We start from the raw sequence: 21460 nt of genomic DNA, 5'->3' as shown, positions 1-21460 counted from the left end.
CTACTACTTCTGTTGGCAGCAAAAGGACCCTCTCTCAGAGTGAAAGGTAGATTGTATGATGCTTGTGTGAGAACAGCTATATTACATGGTAGTGAGATATGGGCTCTGACTGCAGATCGCATGCATAGGCTGGAGAGGAATAAAGGTAGGATGCCCTGTTGGATTTGCAACATCAGTGTGCGTGACCAACAAAGCACAACTGTGTTGAGAGAAAAGTTAGGAATAAGAAGAAGGATTAAATGTGGTCCGCAGGAGAGGAGAATGCGTTGGTTTGGACATGTGATGTGTATGAGTGAAGACAGCTGTGTATAGAAGTGTCTGTCACTGAAAGTGGACGGTACCTGTGGAAGGGGGGGGTGCATGAAGACATGGGATGAAGTGGTGAGGACTGATCTTAGGATGTTAGGACTCACGGAGGACATGACAAAGGACCGAGATGTTTAGGGACATGAGGTTCTAGAGAAGACCCAGTTGTGTCAGTGAAACTGGGTGCTACAAGTGTTGTGTCCCACCCTACCTCAACAAACTTTTCACACACCCTACCTCAACAAACTTTTCACACACCCTACCTCAACAAACTTTTCACACACACTACCTCAACAAACTTTTCACACACACTACCTCAACAAACTTTTCACACACCCTACCTCAACAAACTTTTCACACACACCCTACCTCAACAAACTTTTCACACACTACCTCAACAAACTTTTCACACACACTACCTCAACAAACTTCCTCACTTTACCCCACCCGCCCCGTCTATTTTCTTATCCCTGTTACTGCTGAGTATACCTTGGCACTTCACCACCTCCATCTCTCTCCTGCTCTCTCTTACACTTTTGCTCTTTCCCACTCTCCCTTTCTCTTTCTCTTGCTCTTCCCTCTGGCATGATTGTCACGTATCTCCTCTTTACATCAGCTCACCTATTTCTGCCCTCATTCTTGATCACTTTCTCTCTCCTCTTGCTCTCCTCTCTGGTCAGGTAACCAAGTATCCTCTTTACATCAGCACACCTGTTTCTGCCCTCTTTCCTGTACCTCTCTCCCTCTCCCTCTTTTTCTCTTCTTTCTGTCTGTCTGTCTCTCTCTCTCTCTCTCTCTCTCTCTCTCTCTCTCTCTCTCTCTCTCTCTCTCTCTCTCTCTCTCTCTCTCTCTCTCTCTCTCTCTCTCTCTCTCTCTCTCTCTCTCTCTCTCTCTCTCTCTCTCTCTCTCTCTCTCCTCATCAAAGGGTTTTTAAAGAATGTCATTTGATAATTGGTTCAATAACAGACTTGGTAATGGAGCTCAGGATTCTCAGATAACAAAAACGAATTAAAACAATTCATCCCAAGACATGAGATGTCATTGTTATGCTAACATCACTGCATGGTTGCACAAATACATTTGAAATATTTGCAAAGGATATAGCTTATTTAAGGTGGCTACCCGTGCCAGAGTGACTGGAATTTAATTTCAAGACATGCAACCGCAACTTTACCTCACAGTAAATATTGAAGTTAATGAGTGAAGTGTAAAAAAATTCATTATCCATATTATTTTGTGTTTTACATACAATACATATTAATTGCACCCAAAACATCAATACAATATAGTAGTAAATACAAAGTACAGAGTTGAAGTCAACATTTCATAAAGGTAAATGTAGTTTATTATTATTATTATTATTCAGTAGTTTTATTATTATTATTATTATTATTATCATTATTATTATTATTATTATTATTATTCAGTAGTTTTATTTTTATAGCGTGCTTTCACTTCACTACTGAGCTCTGATGGTTACTGTATTGAAAGTGTTTTGCATAGGATGTGTGCAGTGCCCAGTAGTGCAATTTTCTGTATGTTATATGTGTTGTAAGTCCTGGTGTTTTTGTTATGTATTTGTCTGAATATTTTTTTATCATACCTAATACGCCTACTATGATAGGAATTGTTTCTGTTTTTAGATTCCACATTCGAGTTACCTCTATTTCCAGGTCTTTGTATTTTGAAAGTTTCTCCATTTCTTTTAGAGAAACATTGTCATCTGTTGGTATTCATACATCAATTAGAAAGCATTTGTTTTCTTCATGATCTCTGACAACTATATCTGGTCTGTTGGCCTTAATTTCTCTATCTGTGTGTATCGGCATATCCCAGAGTATGGTTGCTTTCTCATTTTATTATTATTATTATTGTTATTATTATTATTATTATTATTTAACTAGGTTTTATGCCTATTTTCTTTATCCATCTGTTCAAATCTTTTGGGATAGTTCCTAATGCACTTATAACTTCAGGGGTACATTTTACCCACACTTTCCATTGCCTCTCTAACTCAATGGCTACGTCCTGACACTTTGGTATTTTCTCTCTCCCTCTCATTTTGACTTTCTTATCACAGTCTACTACTACTACTACTACTACTACTACTACTACTTAATCAGGCCTTGTAGCTTTTATTACTCTGTCTGTCTGAATGTTAAAGTCCCAGCTATGGCCCAGTGGTTAAGGTGTTGCACTCACGATTGCGAGGTTGTGGTTTCGATTCCGTAGTCTGGCGCATTGTGTTCTTGAGCAAAACGCTTCATCTCAAGCCGCTCTGCAATCACTTTGACACACGGCTCATCGTATACCGCCCGGCACCTGGTCAAGCAATGCCAATTTGATGGACAGAGAGACTCACCTAATGCACGGCACATACTTTGACCACTATAAACAAATCATTTGTGCAGGTCAGTCGGCAAAAGGCTGAACACTCATATGTTGTTCTTGACTGGAGAGTCCATCATCATCATCATCATTATCATCATCATCATCATCATTATTATCATTATTATTATTATTATTATCATTATTATTATTATTATTATTATTATTATTATTATTATTATTATTATTATTATTCTGCATGCTGGCAGAATCATTAGCACACCAGGCAAAATGCTTAGCAGCATTTCATCTGTCTACACATTCTGAGTTCAAATTTCACTGAGGTTGACCTTGCTTTTCATCCCTCTTGAGGTTGATAAAACAAGTACCAGTTGAGTACTGGGGTTGATGTAATTAGGCTCCAAGAGTGTCAGATTTGTGTAACTCTTAGAAACATTGAAAATATTCTATTTCTATTATTTAACACTTTCATTTCCATATTTTTGCTGAAATATACAACCTTTGTTTTGATTAATTTTTTAAATAATTAAGAATTTAGCACAAGGATTTTGTCATTATGAAGCTGGTGCTTGGAACTTAAATTAATGTGAAATTTTGATGGAAGATTTGAATTTAGATCACTTTAAAACAAGATGTTTGTGTCCTAGAACCAATGCTAGTCTCAGGCAGGTTGGTAACAAAAGGGTTAAAAAAAAAACCTCTTCATATTGAACCACCCATAAACACCAAACAACGAAAATTTATGAATTTTCATGGGGGTTCTGCCCCCTTTAAACCATCTGAAACTCAAACCAAACATATTGCATTATACCCGCCCTTATGCATTGAATCTAAGTTTCAAATATCATAAGGATCCATTCAGTAATTTTGGTCCATGAAATTGTAGGAAATACACAGCATTACCCTTCTCCCTGGGCTTGGACTTTGCCTTTTATATTTTGGGGTCAATAAAATAAGCACAAGTTGATCACAGGTAAAATTGCTGGCCTAGTACCAAAGTTGGAAAGAATTATTATTGTAATTAATATTGTTAATATTGTTATTGTTGTTAACTTATTACAGGGTTAGGATTTTAAAATTTATTTCTGCCGCATTCTGAGCAGTTTTAGCTCCTAGATTTTCCAGGAAATATAGTTCCATGCCATGGCTGTAAGTAGTCTATCTATCATTTCCTTTTATTTTATTCTTTGCCAGAATATGAAGAACCACCATGGACATCTTCAAACATTAGCATTATGCTACCTGACAAAAATTACGAGAAGGACATTCACTTTAGTCTACACAGGTAAGAATTTTTTGTCCCTTAACCTTAATTACTTTTCATTGTATTTGATATTTTGAATCCTGTTTTCAAAAGGTATCTTTCCGTTTGCATGTATTTGGAACTTTAGTGAATAAATTGCAGCAGCACTGTTGTGCAAACTTTGCAATACAAAACACAGGTAAAATATATAAATAAGTGCGTATTATAATATTTGTGTCTATATATTACATCCCCCACACCCTGAACCACTTCCATTTTGTGTCATCCTTGCCCACCACTACATCTACCAATGACCTCCTTTCTCTGTCTGCCCTCTCACTTCTTGTATTCTCCATTCTTAACACTTCTTATCTGCCATCTTCCTCAATGCCAGTCTCATATATATCGGTCATGCTTCACTCACTACACTCCCTCCTGTGTCCCTATATCCCCCTCTCCACAGCCCTTACACTTTGCACATCATCCCACCACTTTCTCATCTATTCTCTTTTCTCAGCCACTTCTTTATCTCTTAATCCTCTCCATTCTGGAATTTCCCTTCAACTGCACCTCTACTACCCCCCCCACCTTTAACCATCAATTATTCCTTCCTCTCTCACTCTCACTCCCTCCCTACCCATATCCTCTCTTATGCCCAGCCTCTTGTACCTCAACAGTTTGCTCTAACATCCCATCACTACCTTCCTTTTGTCCTCCTCAGCATCTTCTCCACAGCAAGACACCTGTGCTTGTTCCTCAACACCTGCCACCCACCTCCATCTTAACCCTCTCAAATATTCCACTTTTTAGAGTGGGAGCTATCTTCCTTCTTCCTCCCCCGGGGTTTTTTCTTTCCTGCCTTGCAAGTAACGCTGCCCCTCAGAGGCTTGAAAAAAGCACCCAGTACACTCTGTAAAATGGTTTGTGTGATGATGGCATCCAGCCATGAAAAAAAAACCATGCCGAAACTGAGAGAGCTCAGTGTGGCCTTCCAGGTTGCCAGTACTTGTCAAACTCCAACTCATGCCAGCATGAATGTGTGTGTGTGTGTGTGTGTGTATTATTGTCATCATTTAATGTCCATTTTCCATGCTGGCATGGGTCAGACTGTTTGACAAGAACTGGCAAGCCAGAGGATTGCACCAAGCTCTATTCTCTGCTTTAGTGAGGTTCCTATGATTGGATGCCCTTCCAAATGCCGGCCAATCTACAGAGTGTTTTGGGTACTTTTTGCGTGGCACCAGCACCAGCAGGGTCACCAAGTAACTTGCAAAACGAAGACCCCCTCAACTGGGAGGGGGGTGGGTAGCATTGAGGGAGGCGGCTTTGTGCCAGGTGATGAGAGGTTAAAGAAATAAGAGGAATAGAGGTAAGAGTGTTACTGTAGAATAAAAACCAGGATGCACCATTTGTAAGAGAATGGAGGGAGAGTGACTTGGAAAGATAGAGGAGAGAGAGAGAGATGGTGATGGTGATGGTGACATACCCTGAAAGTACAGTTTGGGGTGAATATAGGTGAAGTGATAGAGAGGATGAAGCTGAGTGGGTGGTGGGGTGAATAGATGGGGAAGTTTCATTAGAATGCTGGAAAAGCCGGTTTGAGATGGACTAGAAATGAACGTAGTAAATGATGGTAAGAGATACAAGGGTGGCTCAGTGGGTATGGGGTGTGTTATGGGTAGATATGTGAGGGTGTTGAGAGGGATAAGAGAGATATTAAAGATGGAGTAAAGCAGAGCGGGGAGAGAGAGAGAGAGAGAGAGAGAGGGCCGTGGCTGAAGGCACAAACAGGTGATGATTGGTGGAACCAGTGGGCAGGGAAGATAATTATAAATGGAAGTGGTTCTGGGATGAGGAAGAAGAGGAAGGTAACCAAGGGGGAGCGGGGATGAAGTATGATGTCTATTCTGCTCTCAAGTGATTATCATTGCCAAATAATACCCTAGATAAAGAAGAGAAGTGGGAAAGAAGGTTGATGGGGTGGAGAGAATGCTGCAGTGGACGGGGTTTTCTTGAGCAAAATGCCAGACATTGCAAACATTCATCATCTCCTTAACGCAAATTATCTTCTACTCTAGAGAGCCTCTGGGGCATCTGAGAAAATCCGTTTTATGTGTAGCCTTAATGGTTCTTGTGCAGCTTCCAAGCATAAAGACTACGTCTTCTGTTAACCTTCTTGTGATTCTATCGTACCCCTTGTGGGTTCACAGCTTGCACTGGGTATACCAAATGGAATTCCTACCTACACCTTTCCTAGGTATTCAGCAGAGCCATTAATTTTTATTTTTGCTTACTAAAACCTTAGTCTTTGTTAATTTTAAGGTTATTCAATTCCAAATTTTTCTTCCACTCTCGGAATTTCTTCTCTAGTTCCATTAAAGATTCTGCTATAAGAACAAGATCATCAACATATAGTCGTTCCCATGGACAACCAGTCTTAAATTCCATTGATGATGAATAGGAGGGGACACAAGTCATTCTTCTATCCCTAGCTTCCTCAGAGATGACCATTTACACAAAGCTAAGTACTCTGTTGAAGGTTTTCTCCAGGTCAACAAATGCCAAGTACAATGGTTTATTCTTAGCTAAATACTTCTCTTGCAGTTGCCTTATTATGAAGATATCATCAGTAGTGCTTCTCCCTGGGACAAAGCCAAAATGCATTTCATCTCATTTAATTCTGTTCCTAATTAATTGGGCTATTACTCTCTAACTTTCATCAATTTGATGCCTCTATACTTACTTCTATCCAAAGCAGTGGTTCTCAAACGGAGTCCAAACAAGATTTTGTTAAAATTTATCTCCAGTTGCTTATACAGGCTGGGCCAGAAAGATTTACCCATTGATATTTCTTAATTATTCAAAATAAACTTAAGGTAGAAAAATGAAATTTGGCACACCTGTTCTAATGGAAATTGCCAATCCATTGCAGTAATTACATTTCAAAACGATCACCTTTTATCTTGATCGTAGCCTGCAGATGAGTAGTCACTGAGTTGTATGAGTGTGGTGCCACCTCTTCATCCAATTTGACCCATGAAGACAGAAGAGTTTACTTCAGATCTGACACATTTGAATAGGAGTGAACAGAAACAGTACTCTCTAAGATGGACCAGATAGCAAAGTCCATGAGATTAACGTCTGGACTTGAGGAGGGCCATATTGTCTGGTCCCAAAATCCACTGAAATGCTCTTTGCACCACCTCTGTGTCAAATTGGATATGTGAGTTCGAACCCCATCTTGAAAATGTGACAGTCACCAAAGGTTTCTATGATGCAGGGTAGCACTTTCCCATCCAGTATTTCCACATAAACTTTACTGTTGACCTTGATGAAGATCAAGGGTAACTTGGACCCATCAGATGCAACTGTGGCCCACACCATGAGTGAAGCTGGCTTCTGAGATGTAAATAACTTCTGCTACCTTCAGGCAAGTCTGTTGCATTACGTGCATAAAACCTGTCATGCTGCCTGTTGGTAACAGCCTCCACAGTGAAGATCTCGGTGGACCACATCAACACTTTGTTAGTGGCACGCTTCCTCTCAGCTAAAATGGTTTTACCCTCGTCAAGCTCTTTCTTCTTGGAAGCTTCTGAAATTGCTGGGATTGTTTCTTGTTTGCAGTTAGCTTTAAATCCTCTTTAGAAATCCTCTGAATTGACGATTTCGAAATATCAAGAGCTTTTGCAGCTTTTCTTGCACTCACTTCTTCACAGCTTCAACAGTTTGTTTGGTATGAATTGATCGTTTCCTACCAGGAATTGGCTTGCTGGAGGTAGTAGCGGCCTCCATATATCATTTCCAGGTATTGGACACTGTTTTATGACACACATCCAACTGTTTTGCTCTGTCCTTGTTGCTCATTTCAGCTGTTTTCGAAGTGACAATCTGGTCACGTTTTGCTTTTGGCACCATGTTATAGATGAATCAAACAATTAGATACAGGAACAAAAGACATATGCAAAGCTTCATGTAAAATGTAGATAACATCATCTGGACCAATATTTTTTAGGAAGAGTCATAAACCTGGGCAAATCTTTCGGGGACACTCCGTACAATACACAAAATATTTTGATATTTTTTTTTATACAATCCCTAATAATATTTGATTATAAAAATATCATATAAGATTTTTTTTAAAGTCCAATGGCTAGGAGGGTTCACCCAAGTAAAATAGGAATCAAAGGGATTTATTGATAAAAATGGTTGAGAGACACTGATTTAAGGTATCTCCCTCACCCTTGTAGCGACTGCCTATAATATTACAGCAATCTTTAGGGATGACACCTTCCTCAGTGACCTGTTTTAATGTACAAGTATGCTACTCTGCCAGATGTTCTAAGTATCTCAGCAGTAACCCCCTAATAGACCAGGTGGTTTTTCCTGTCTTATCCTTAATTGCCTTATTTATCATGCTGCTGTCAACTAGCAGATGTTAAACGATGATGATGATGATCAATCGCTTCATAGTCGCACATCGTCAATCCTCTCATCCTTCCAACCATCCAGCAATTCCACCTTGATATTACCTTACCATTACAATCAATCAGTTTTAGGATTCAACTGCAAAACTTGCCAGTATTTGTAAATCTATTCCTAATTTAAATGGGAACTGAACTGAGAATGGGATAGGACATGAAACGGGGACTGGAAATAGCCCCCTGCTTTTATGGGTATTACTGGGTAATTCTGCTAGTGTATATATATATATATATCTGTATGTGTGTTTCTTTGTGTTTGGAGAGGGGAAAGGTGGAAAGGTTGATATATGTCAATATATTCAGCTGTCCTATAATATTTGGATCACATGTGATGTGATTTACATCACACATGCACATACACACACACACATACACACACACACACACACGCTGATTTATATTCTGGAACATAGTGGAAATGCCAGAAAGGAGGGATATATGGTGGGGGGGGGATGACGAAAGAAAGCAAAAAGCAAATATGGAAGGATTTGAAAGGGTGAGCAAATGAGGGAGAGAAACTAGGAACATATACAGAGAGAGAGAGAGAGAGAGTTAATAGAAGCTGATAGAAAACAGGATTCTGTGTGGCAGAGGGAGGGGGGCAGGAGGGGGGACTCAGGGTGCGAGAGACGACGAATGAAAGAATGAGAGTGAGAATGAATCTGGAGGAAGGAAACGAAAAGAGAGAAAATATAGAAGAAGAAAGCAAGGGAATCGTTAAAGGGGAAAATAGAAGAGAAACAGAGAAGGAAAATGAGAGAGGTTGGAAGAGGTGAGTGCCCTAAATAAGGGAATCTGTGGAGAGAGAACCAGATGGAATCCCTTCAAATCAAAACTTAAGCTTCAGCAAATAAATTTGATATTTTGAATGGAAATTAAAATTTAAAAAAAGGATAAAACTCCAGGCATTTTTAAAATCCTTTATTTAATGTTATTTGATTCTCATAAAAAAAAACTTTCTTTTGCTTTTTTTTACTTTTTCTTTAATATTTCATCTATTTTTTTTCCTTCATTTTTCCATTTCTTTTTCTCTTCTCATCTCTTTTATCTGACATTGATGTTATCATAGTAAAATGCTATTATAAGACATTTATCAATCTCTTATTGGTCAAAGATGTTTTACATCATTTTTCTTTTTTGTGAAGGTGCGAGGCTTAGTAGTTAGGTCATAAGGTCATAAGCCATAGGTCATAAGCCATAGGTCATAAGCCATAGGTCATAAGCCATAGGTCATAAGCCATAGGTCATAAGCCATAGGTCATAAGCCATAGGTCATAAGGTCATAAGGTCGATTCCTGGCTGCACATCGTGTCCCTTGGGCCAGACCCTTTATTTCATGTTGCTCCAGTTCATTCAGCTGGTAAAAATGATTTGTACCTGTAATTGAAAGGGGGCCAACCCTGTCACATTCTGTGTCATGCCAAATCTCCCTGAGAACTACACTAAGGCTACGTGTGTGTCTGTGGAGTACTCAGCCACTTGCACATTAATTTCACAAGCTGGGGCTGTTTTGTTGTTCAGATCAATTGGAACCCTCATTGTTTTAACCGACAGAGTACCAGTTTTAACATCTGCAAACAATGATTGCAGACATGGTTGTATTGACTGAGAGGTTCTGGGTTCAATTTCATCGCAGCACCATGGGACGGGTATCTTCTGTCAACAATTCCAGTTAGTGAAATTTGGTTGACAAAAACTTTATGGAAGCCTGTTCCATGTGTTTGTGTATGAGACATTGTACTCACTAGCAGCAGATAACCCCCCCCCAAACTGTCAGTTTTGCTTTTGCTGTCTCCTCTACTCTCTTGATGTAAAGCATCAGTTAAAACCTCAAAGATGGTTATTTCAACTTGCAAGTCTTCCTCCTCTAAATCATCTTTTGTATCTAAGGTGAAGTAGCCCTTATTTTGAAGTCGCTAACCACTAGTCTGTACTGGGAAATATATTCTTCCCCTGGAAAGGCATGGCATTTAAAGCCATCTACCTCGCCCACTTTCTGATGAGAATAAAATCTACATTTCTGGTGTGCTCACCTGATTGTTAAGTGACCAGGTGACTGAGTAATTTCCTGAAGGTTTTGTTTCAAACCACTAGATCATTTGCATTACAAAACTCTAGTTGTTATGGTACCCTTGTACCAAACCCATAACTGCCAAGCAGGGCTAGTTTTAAGCCAGTTAGACAGGTTTGTTCAAATTGGGTCCTGCGCCAAGAGAGGGCCTAGCACACATGCTCAAACAGGATACTATCATGAAATTTTTGTATCAAGCCCTGAATGCTTTTTGGCTGGGACTGGTGTACTACAAGAAGAATAAAACATCAGTCTTCAGCTTTTGAAGAGCAGGTGGGGCCCCCTTGTAATTCTCTAATTGGACCCTGTACTTTCTAGCACTGGCCCTGATTCCAAGTACTCCAGAAAATCCACCACAGTATTGTCAAACATGTCCGTTAAAATCATCAGTTATGGTTGTGATACTGAAGTTGCCGTTTTGAGTTCCTTCAGCAAACCATCAAACAAATTAAAATGGTTTTTGCAGAAGGAATTTGTCACAAAAATCCTCTTCATTCACCACAAACAACAAACAAACATCAAAACTACTGCCATCGCCATTGTTTACCATTATTATCTCTTATTTTCTCTTTTTCCTCAGTTTTTTTTTCTCTCTAACTCAGTTATGTGAATGCTAATTTCTTCTCTTTCAACCCTCCCCTCCCTCTCTATTTTCTCCCCGTTCACCATTATCAATGCCAACATCATGTTACCTCCACCACCACCACCACATCTAACCACTATCTTTTCACTGTATTTGAGTTACTTTCCTTAGCATAGTGCAAATAGTAGCTACAAAGGAACGGTCTGCATTTAGTATTGGGTCATCCCATAATAATGCAGTTTTTTCAATTCCATGAACTAAAAGTTGGAGGGGGACAGGACAATTTACCTGTATCAACTTACTATAAAAGCAGGTAGTAATTTTACCTTGTCCTTATTCTTAGTGCAAATTTTGAAGAGTACAGTTCTTCGCTACAGTTTTCACTTCCTCATCTCTGGAATAATGTTTGCCTCTCAAACCCTCTTTCATGGGTCCAAAGAGATGATAGTCCAGTGACGAGGAAGTGAAAACTGTAGTGAAGAAGTGGCTCAAAAACAGTCAACAGAATTTTACGGGGCAAGGATACATGCCCTCATTCGAAGGTGGAACGTTGCTATTGAGAGAAACGGTGACTATGTTGAGAAGTAGGGATGTGATCCACAGAGGACCAGCTTCATTTTGATGCATGATACATGTTCCTGTGTTGGTAATTATACCTGTCCTAAACAAAATGGCATCACTTATTGACTCACCCTCATATTTCGGTCATGACTTTATACACTCATTATCAGTTTCTCTTATATTGTACTATGTATGTATGTATGTGTGCATATGTATATGTATGTGCGAGTGTAAATATATGTGTGTATATGTATATGAATGTGTGTGTGTGTGCGCTTTTCTGCAACACTCCACCTGCATCTAACGAGGAGGACTGCTTCACCGACCTGGGCTGCCGACCATCCCAGTGGACGCCTGCTCCTGGCCAGTTCCAACTGCGAGGATTAGGCTAGAAATTGGGGCTGGGAAAGTTGTAGGAATTCTCCAACAACCTCTTCTAACTCTTTCTGAGGGTACAGCAAGGTGTCAAAGCCTACAGCCATATATGGCCTTCCAGCGGCAACCTGTTCCAACCAGGGTTTGACCCAGTCTCCAGTAGCCTCGCATAGCCATCTGAATTGAGTCTAAGGCCCTGTTCAAAGATGTGGGGTAGCATAATATCACTCTCATTGGAAGCACCCAAAGACCATCACAGTTTGAGGAAACTTGGTTTTCATGGTACCTGGGATCTCACCTGTTGTTCTGGATGTTGTGCAACCAGTCCTGGCAAAAGTTCTTCTCACCTGAGAAGAACCAGGGGATTGATCCCCAGTTCAACAGGTTGCCTCAGTTTGTTCAGAAGCTTCTTTGCCTTTCTCAAGCAGTTCTCTTTGGCCTTGGCTGTCAGAATTTGTCCCTTGTGCCCCTTGTATGAATGGTAGCAAAGGCCTTCATTCAAGCTCCTCTTCATGGTAGCAACTTCAACACCCATCTCCCATAAGAGCTTAGATTTCCTTACTCGGGTCTTCACTCACTTTGTCTCACATGCAGTGTGCATGCAGTCCAACACCTACAATGTCCCTTTCTGCTGGCCATGGCTGTTGTTGCTGTCCATGTCACATCTTATGGCCTTTGCAGTGTTCACAGAGCATTGAGCAGCAATCGTGATGTTGGCATGTTGACACTTAGTGCAACCTGTTATGATACACATAACTGTTTTCCAATACCTCAGATGGCTTTCAGCTCTTCACATCTGCTTTTTCTCAACAACAACTTTCACCCTTTAGCATTCATATTGATTTAATCAAGTATTATCACAGAACCTTGAAATTTCAATGATGTGATTGTTTATTTTTAGAATGACATTGCAAGGTAGGTGTGAGAGGCTGGATCTGGCCAGTTTCAACATACAACTGGTAGAATCTATGGTCTGGATTGTGGCTGGTTTGGATTGTAATTGGTTAAAGGGTTAATCTTTATGCTTTCCAATGCTGCTGTTCCTGAAAAAGAAAAGATATAAAAAGTCATCAAGAGAAAGTCATCTAAACACCCTGAATATACTTGTCTATATACGAGGTGAGATGTGTGGTGTGCTTTGGCATCTGTGTGTGCAGAAGTGCATCTGGATTAATTTATATATGATGTACATGCATGTACATCATAGAAAGAAATGTGTCTGCTGTAATATACAACACACTATATTAGCTGTATGTGTCTGTGATGTTATTTGTATTTGATAGCCACATTTTTTCATGCATGAGGGTTAGATTATATATATGAGAGGTTGTTATAGATAACCAAAGAAAAGTGGTGCTTCACCTCACCATAGCAGTAGTAGTAGTACTCAAATCAAGTTGATTGTTTCAGGCTGTTAGAGGTCATGTAAACATCTATGTGTACCACCACGACCACCATGCAGAGAGAGAGAAGTAGAAGTGTTGGGTTGGTTAAACTGGCTGCCTGAATTGAGGTATTCCAGCTATGGTGTGTTTGTTTCAGAGAGTAGTGTATCTAGAAGTACATTATTCAAAGGTTTCTTTTCTCTGCAAGTTGGTAGGCTCAGGCATGGTTTTGTGGTTAAGAGACTCGCTTAGCAGTCATATGGTTTTGGGATCAATCCCACTGTAGATTCGGCTGACCTCTACAGTGTGCATGGTGAGTTTAATTGATGGAACCTGTACAGAAACCCATCTCACCCCTCCCCCACATTTAAGGGGGGGGGGGGGTTCTATTTATTGATAGGCACAGGAATGGCTGTGTGGCTTAAGATGTTTGCTTTCCGACCACATAGTTTCAGTTTCAATCCTACTGCATGGCGCCTTGGGTAAGTATCTTCTATTATAGCCATGGGTCAACCAAAGCCTTGCGAGTATATTTGGTTGATGGAAACTGAAAGAAGCTTGTTGTATATGTGTGTATGTTTGTGTCTCGTTGCCTTGACATTGTGTGATGGTTGTAAATGAGTGTCACTGTCATACAAGCAGTGTCAAAAAAGCCACCCAGCCATTGAATACTACCCCAAAAAGTCTTATCCATACCATGTCAGCTTAAGAATGTGGACATGGTAATGACAGTGATGGTGATGGGATTTTTTTTTTGATTTCTTTTACTACCCATAAGGGGCTGAACATAGAGGGGACAAACAAGGACAGACAAAGGGATTAAGTCGATTACATCGACCCCAGTGCGTAACCGGTACTTAATTTATCGACCCCGAAAGGATGAAAGGCAAAGTCGACCTCGGCGGAATTTGAACTTAGAACGTAACGGCAGATGAAATACTGCTAAGCATTTCGCCCAGCACATTAATGTTTCTGCTAGCTATGATAGTGATGACAATGCCACTGCCACCACAGCCAACAGTTTGATAATCTCACTGTATGTGTCTATGATGAAGGATTTCTGCATACTTCGATTGCTCTTAAACATCAAATTATCAGCTTCTGTAGTCATAGTCTCTACTTATACTCTTTTTGTGCTAGTGCATTGCATTCATGCACGAAATGATTAATACTTTTATCTCCTTTCCTGTAGGTTCTTCATTTGCTTTCTGAATTTTTTCCAATCTTTGTCAATTTGTCCTAATACCTTCTTCCTGAGTCTCTGTAATTAATACTTCAGTCTCTCATTCCAGGTTTCTGGTTATCAGCCATAACTAGTGTTCTTTGCAGAGCCACTAGTAGTATTCTTTCTTCTATCCACACTATTATTATCATTATCATCATCATCATCATCATCATCATCATCATCATCATCATCATCATCATCATCATCATCATCATCATCATCATCATAATAATAATAATAATAATAATAATAATAATAATAGATGTTGCACAGTATACAATATTGTGAGGTTGTTGATTGAAGATATTGTCTACTGGGGGGGGGGTTGTACTGTTGTGATCCTCTTACTTTCACTGTATTGAAAGTGTTTTTTTTATGTAGGATGTGTGCGGTGCCTAGTAGTGCTATTTTCTATATGTTATATGTGTTTGTTAGTCCTGGTGTTTTTGTTATGTATTTGAATATTTTTTTACCATACCTAATGTGCCTGCTATGATAGGAATTGTTTCTGAGAATCAAAGTGAAAGATTGCCCAAAGAGAATACCATTACAAAACTTTTTCAAGTGCATTCAACGTATCTCAGTGCCAAAGGTTTGGCTGCTATTTCTATCATGCCCTCCTACCACATAACAGCTATTTGCAATAAAGGATCTGAAATACCTGTTACATGGTAGCAGAGCATGCAAGAAATAGCAGCCAAATATTTCCTTTTCTGGAGAAAGTAGCTGTTTTTGATGTCACATTCGTTGAAAGCATATGAAATAACCTGGAAAAGAAAAAAACACCCACAAACCAAAACTCTGTTGCTGGGAAACCCAGATTTTTCAGGTGACCCAAGGAGTAATGAGTACTCTAGTAGGCACTAAAAATGTACAGAAAATAGACTCCATCAACTGCCAGTGGGGTAAGCTAGAGGTAGTTGATAGCTTCCGTTACCTAGGTGACCAAGTCAGCATTGGAGGTGGATGCTCTGAGAGCATAGCTGCAAGAATAAGAATAGGCTGAGCAAAGTTCAGAGAGTTCCTACCTCTGTTGGCAACAAAGGGCCTCTCACTCAGAGTTAAAAGCAGACTGTATGATGCCTGTATATGAATAGCTGTCCTAGATAGCAATGAAACATGGGCCGTGACTGCCGAGCACATGCATAAGCTTGTAAGAAATGAAGCTAGCATGCTTCACTGGATGTGCAATGTCAGGATGCATGTGCAACAGAGTATAAGCATCTTGAGAGTATATATTTTTAAGATAGTCAGGTGTAAGATATGAAGGAAATTTGGCTCTGATTTCCAGCAGGTTGCATGACCACTTAAAAGACCCTTCATTAGGTCTGTTAATATTATTGTTGTTGTTTAAACCCTTATCAACTCTGATTCAGCTGATCATTGACCAAAGACAATCCGACCTTGACTAGCAGGTTGACTGACAATTTCAAAAGTCCTTTTGCTCTTGTTGATGGTGTTTATTGTAAGTACTGTTGCTAGGGAGTGCAAAGGTGAGAATGATGTTATTTATGCTGTTGTTGATGATGATGATAACAGTATTATAGATAGCGTTGTCTGGGTCAGAATTTGAGAATGTGCTGGGGGGGGTGTTGTCGGGGGGGGGTGAAAGATAGTATTTGAGATAACTGGGTATAACAAGATTTGGTATATGACACTTAGTAGGTGCTAGCCTAGGTAACAAGGGTGTGTGCGTGGGGTGGGGTGGGGATGGCACCAGCAGTTGTGATAGTGCTATTGAATACTACTTGTGAAAATATTTTCTGGTTTCTAATTACCTGTTTGTGAGGATGAGAGAAAAGTGTGGGTCAGACCTCTTACTATTCCTCTCAGATTAGCTCTGGAATCAGTCTCACTCCCTTTTTCTAAATGAAATCTACTTGAAAGATTGTCATTGATCAGTGTGTGTGTGTGTGTTAATGTCTGGGGTAATATTTAGTTGGGGTCAGACCACTGGTGTCTCAAAGCATAATATAGTCATTTGATAAATAAAGGCAACTAAGCAAAATACCTGACTGAAATACTAGGGGTCAGTATCTTTGATTAAAATGTTTGAAGGTGGTGCCATACAGGGCTACTGTCCAGTCATTAGAAACTGTAAAAGAATTATATATATATGGAGCTGCAATGGCCCAGTGGTTAGGGCAGCAGACTTGCAGTCGTAGGATCGCGATTTCAATTACCAGACTGGGTGTTGTGAGTGTTTATTGAGCGAAAACACCTAAAGCTCCACAAGGCTCCGGCAGGGGGTGGCGGCAGTCACTGCTGTACTCTTTCACTGCAACTTTCTCTCACTCTTTCTTCTGTTGGCCTGCTCGCTTAGCCAGCGGGGTGGCGTCTTTTGAAGGCTAAAACAATGCGAAGCGCATTGTGACCAGCGATGTGTAGCAACATCTGATAGCCTGGTCGGTCACGTGATCACGTGATATATATGTATATGTGTATATATATATATATATATATATATATATAGTAAGATCATGGCTCGCAGGACAGCCTGCTGTGCTAACCTTGGATCGTAGGGCGACCTGCTGTGCTTGAGGAGACCTATTGAGTCAAGTACATCAACATCAAAATGAATATCAAATAGATATTGTAGTTGTGATACCTGTGCTAGTGGCACGTAAAAAGCACCATCCAAATGTGGCTGATGCCAGCGCTACCTGACTGGTGTCAGTGTCGGTTACACGTAAAAAGCACCAACCGATTGTGGCCATTTGCCAGCCTCCTTTGGCCCCTGTGCCGGTGGCACGTATAAAGCACCCACTATACTCACGGAGTAGTTGGCGTTAGGAAGGGCATCCAGCTGTAGAAACACTGCCAGTCAGGCAGCGCTGGCATCAGCCACATTTGGATGGTGCTTGTTACGTGCCACCAGCACGGGTATCATAACTACGATTTCCATTTGATTTTGATTTTGAAGTTGATAACAGTATGATTGATAAAGAACTAAAAATACAAAGACAGTAAAAGCCCTTGGTCCATCAGGAATTACCACTGAGATGCTTAAAATTAGGAAGAGAGTTAATCCAGATGAAATGCAACTTGATTTTATGCCAGGGAGGAGGACTACGAATGCTATCTTCATAATAGAGCAGCTGCAGGAGAAGCATTTAGCCAAAAATAAACATCTCTACTTGGCATTTGTCGACATGAAGAAGGCTTTTGACAAGGGTCTTGCTCTCTCTCATGGTTGCCATGGAAGCTAAGGGCTGATGATTGGCTGGTGAGAGCCATCTAAGTCCTAAACAGGAATGTTGTCAGTTAGATGAAAGTAGGCAATGAGTAGAGCAACAAATTTAGTCTACTGCTTTGAGTTCACCAGGGTCTGGTCCTTCAGGCCATAAAGGAGGAACTTAAAACTGGTTACCCATTAGAGTGTCTCTGCTGATGACCTTGTTCTTGCAGCTGAATCTGTTGTGGAATTAGAGAAGAAATTTCAGGTGTGGAAGCAAGGCCGGGGATCCAGGGGCCTTGGAGTTAATTTAACACGGGCCAAATTCTTAATAGGCAAAAAGGCATGCAAATTACTAATCCCTTCTGTGAAATGGCCCTACCTCGATATGTAGATAAAGTGTTGGTAGAAATTCCATTAGAATGTACAAGATGCAAGCTATGGACTCATAGATGCAGTGGAATCACAAGAGGATTAACAGGGAAATCAGTCTTTGTGTCTCGGATGATTTAACTGGTCTTACCTACCTCCTCCCCTCCCAACATTGGGGACTTTTTTTTCTTATTATTCATCTCTTTTTTACTCAAATGCAACCTCTTCCCCACCATTGCTTGTATCTCAACCTCGCCACTATCCCCACTCTCTTGGGCCCTTTTGGTGCTTAACAGCATTTCATCTATCTTCCCATTCTGAGTTCTAATTCCACCAAGGTCAGTTTGGCCCTTTCATCCTTTTGGTGTCAGTAAAATAAGTTCCAGTTAAATACTGGGGGGTCAATGAAATTGACTTAGCCCTGCTGTCAAACCTGCTGGCCATGTCAAACCTGCTGGCCATGTCAAACCTGCTGGCCATGTCAAACCTGTCAAACCTGCTGGTCATGTCAAACCTGCTGGCCATGTCAAACCTGTCAAACCTGCTGGCCATGTCAAACCTGTCAAACCTGCTGGCCATGTGCCAGAATTTGAAACCATTATTGTTGTTGTTCTGGCAGAATTGTTAGCACACTGGACCAAATTCCTTAGCAGCATTTCTTTCAGCTTTATGGTCTGAGTTCAAATTCTACTGAGGTTCGCTTTGCCTTTCAATATTTCAGGATCAATAAAATAAGCACCAGTTGAGCCCTTGGGGGTCACTGTAATCAGCTTAGCCCCTCCCCACAAAATTTCAGTCCTTGTGCCTATATTAAAAAGGATTATTGTTGTTGTTACCATTCTTGTTGTTATGTAATATGTTTATATTACATAACAAGTGATTTCACAAGACAATCCCCCAAATATTTGTGTTTTTGTTTTTTACCTGTACTCTTAGTAATCCAAGATGTAGGTCAGGGAGCAGACAAGCCATTCCATTCATTTTTCATATTGTCATTATATGATACTCTTCTACAAGAACATATATCATGTTATTCTATAGGTGTGTATACACATCTAATACCCGTGTTTTTAAAAGAATATGTCATTTTATCTTTTTATAACATTCTAGAAATTTTAAGAATACTTTCTTTTATTCTTTTATTTGTTTCAGTCATTTGACTGTGGCCATGCTAGAGCATCACTTTTTTTGTCGAACAAGTCGACCCCAAGACTTATTCTTTGTAAGCCCAGTACTTATTCTATTGGTCCCTTTTGCCAAACCGCTAAGTTACAGAGACATAAACACACAAACTTTGGTTATCAAGCAGTGATGGGGGGACAAACACACACACACACACACACATATAGGCTTCTTTTAGTTTCTGTCTATCAAATCCACTCATAAAAGCTTTGGTCGGCCCGAGGCTGTAGTAGAAGACACTTGCCCAAGGTGCCATGAAGTGAGACTTTACCCAGAATCATGTGGTTGGTAAGCAAGCAACTTACCACTCAGTCCCTCCTATGCCTACTTGTTGTTAAATCTATATTTTTTCATTGATTTTAACCCATTTCTAACCACATTTCTAATGTGATTACAAATGCATTCTGTTTACAAACACACACATACAGTATGTCTGTGTTTGTAAGTAGCCTGCTTTGCGACCTTGTGGTTTTGGGTTCAGTTTCACAATGTGACACCTTGATGAGTGTCAACCAATGCCTTGTGAGTGAATTTGGTAGACAGAGACTGTGGAAGCCTGTTTCATCGTGTGTGTGTGTGTCTTTATCTTTGTGTTTGTCCCCAAAACTGCTTGACAACTGGCGTTGGTTTGTTTACATTCCCATAACTTAGTGGTTTGGCAAAAGAGACTGACAGAAAGGGTAGATTTGTTTGGCTAAAACCCTTCATGGCAGTGCCCCAGCATGACAGGAGTCCATTGACTTGAAGCAAGTAAAAAAAGCTAAAAGATGATGGATGCATATTACAGAGAGGGAGTACGAAGCAGGGATAAGTTCAATTGCAATGTTTATATTTCCCTCTTTTTTTCTCTCTCGCCTTCTCATATATATATATATATATATATATATATATATATATATAATAAATAAAACATATGCATATATATATAAACATATATGTACGTACCTACCTCTACATGTACATATACACGCATATATGAGTACAGGACACCGAAAGGACGTCGAACACAATGAGAAACGAAAACATAGACACAAACCAAAGGAACTGGACATTTTTTTTAAACAACAAAAAAATAGAGTACAGGACAATCAACACAAAGAAAAAACCCCTTCTTCAGTCGCTATGGTTTTATCTACTCTACGTTTCGAAGGTGAAAGCGAGACGTATCTTCGACAAGAAACTTTCCTTCCTACGAAAAGCAAATCAATTAAAATTCTGAGATCTTTTCACAGAGGGGTAAAAAATGGTAACAAAAACAGGACAGTAACGACAGTACAAACCACAAACAGTAAAAGACAGGACAAGGAAAAACAAGATAAGAAGGGCTGTTAACGCCGAACGAGAAAAAGTATTGCGAACGTGGAATTTTTTATGAACGACGAGCGGAGCAAAAGGAATTGTCGTCCATACCTTGAGAGGGCCAGGCCATATATATATATATATATATATATGTATATAAATTAGAGAAAAACCACTTTTATGTAATTCAAACAATGATAGACATAAACCAAATCATAAAGAAAAAATAACATATTATAAAACATATAACTAGATCACAAAAAGTACTAAAATAATGAATAAACAATATATAATAAGTAAAAAGAATTTTTCCCTCTAAGTTTGGAGTTATACTCCCTATCATTATTATTATTATTATTATTATTATTATTATTATTATTATTTTTATTTTTATTATGTGTGTGTGTGTGTATGTGATCACATGACTGGCCAGGCTATCAGATGTTGTTACACATCATTGGTCATAATGCATTTTTTTTGCATTGTTTTGGCTTTCGAAAGATGCCACCGTGCAGGCCAACATTCCCTTTGATTAAAAGGGGGACTGGAGCAATGTGAAAGGCGGTGTTTTGCTCAAAAACACAACGCACTACCCCATCAGGGTACCGAACCCACAATCTAGCGATCATGAGCACAACAGCCAAACCACTAGGCCATGTTCCTTCACCTGTGTGTGTGTGTGTGTGTGTGTGTGGAAGCCCATTATATGGAGTATACCAGTAATTCACGGGGCCAATTTTAATTCCTTTAAGAGTGGAATACTTTAACCCTTTCATGCTAACCTAATCGGTTGTTCAGCTGATCAAACAACTGGAATTATTACTGAAAGCAATTAAGGAACTGTTTGCTTTAT

At 39.8% G+C, this 21460-nt stretch overlaps 1 protein-coding gene across 3 annotated transcripts in view; it reads left to right on the top strand.

Moving 5' to 3' along the window:
• Window positions 1-21460, top strand: part of LOC115223879 (sodium-dependent phosphate transporter 1-A-like) — a 102001-nt gene that overhangs the window by 17798 nt on the left and 62743 nt on the right. For 2 of the 3 annotated variants that reach the window (XM_029794590.2, XM_029794586.2), the window contains exon 2: window positions 3850-3940. The gene's annotated coding sequence lies outside the window, so the exon portion shown is untranslated. Of the gene's footprint in view, window positions 1-1264; window positions 1639-3849; window positions 3941-21460 lie in introns of those variants that run through there. The other variant, XM_036512756.1, reaches the window with a different exon arrangement.

The sequence above is a fragment of the Octopus sinensis genome, linkage group LG24 (genome assembly GCF_006345805.1).
Source record: "Octopus sinensis linkage group LG24, ASM634580v1, whole genome shotgun sequence".
In the NCBI taxonomy this organism is placed as follows: Eukaryota; Metazoa; Mollusca; class Cephalopoda; order Octopoda; family Octopodidae; genus Octopus; species Octopus sinensis.
Note: the sequence above shows the minus strand (reverse complement) of the source record. Positions and strands in the feature narration are given on the sequence as shown.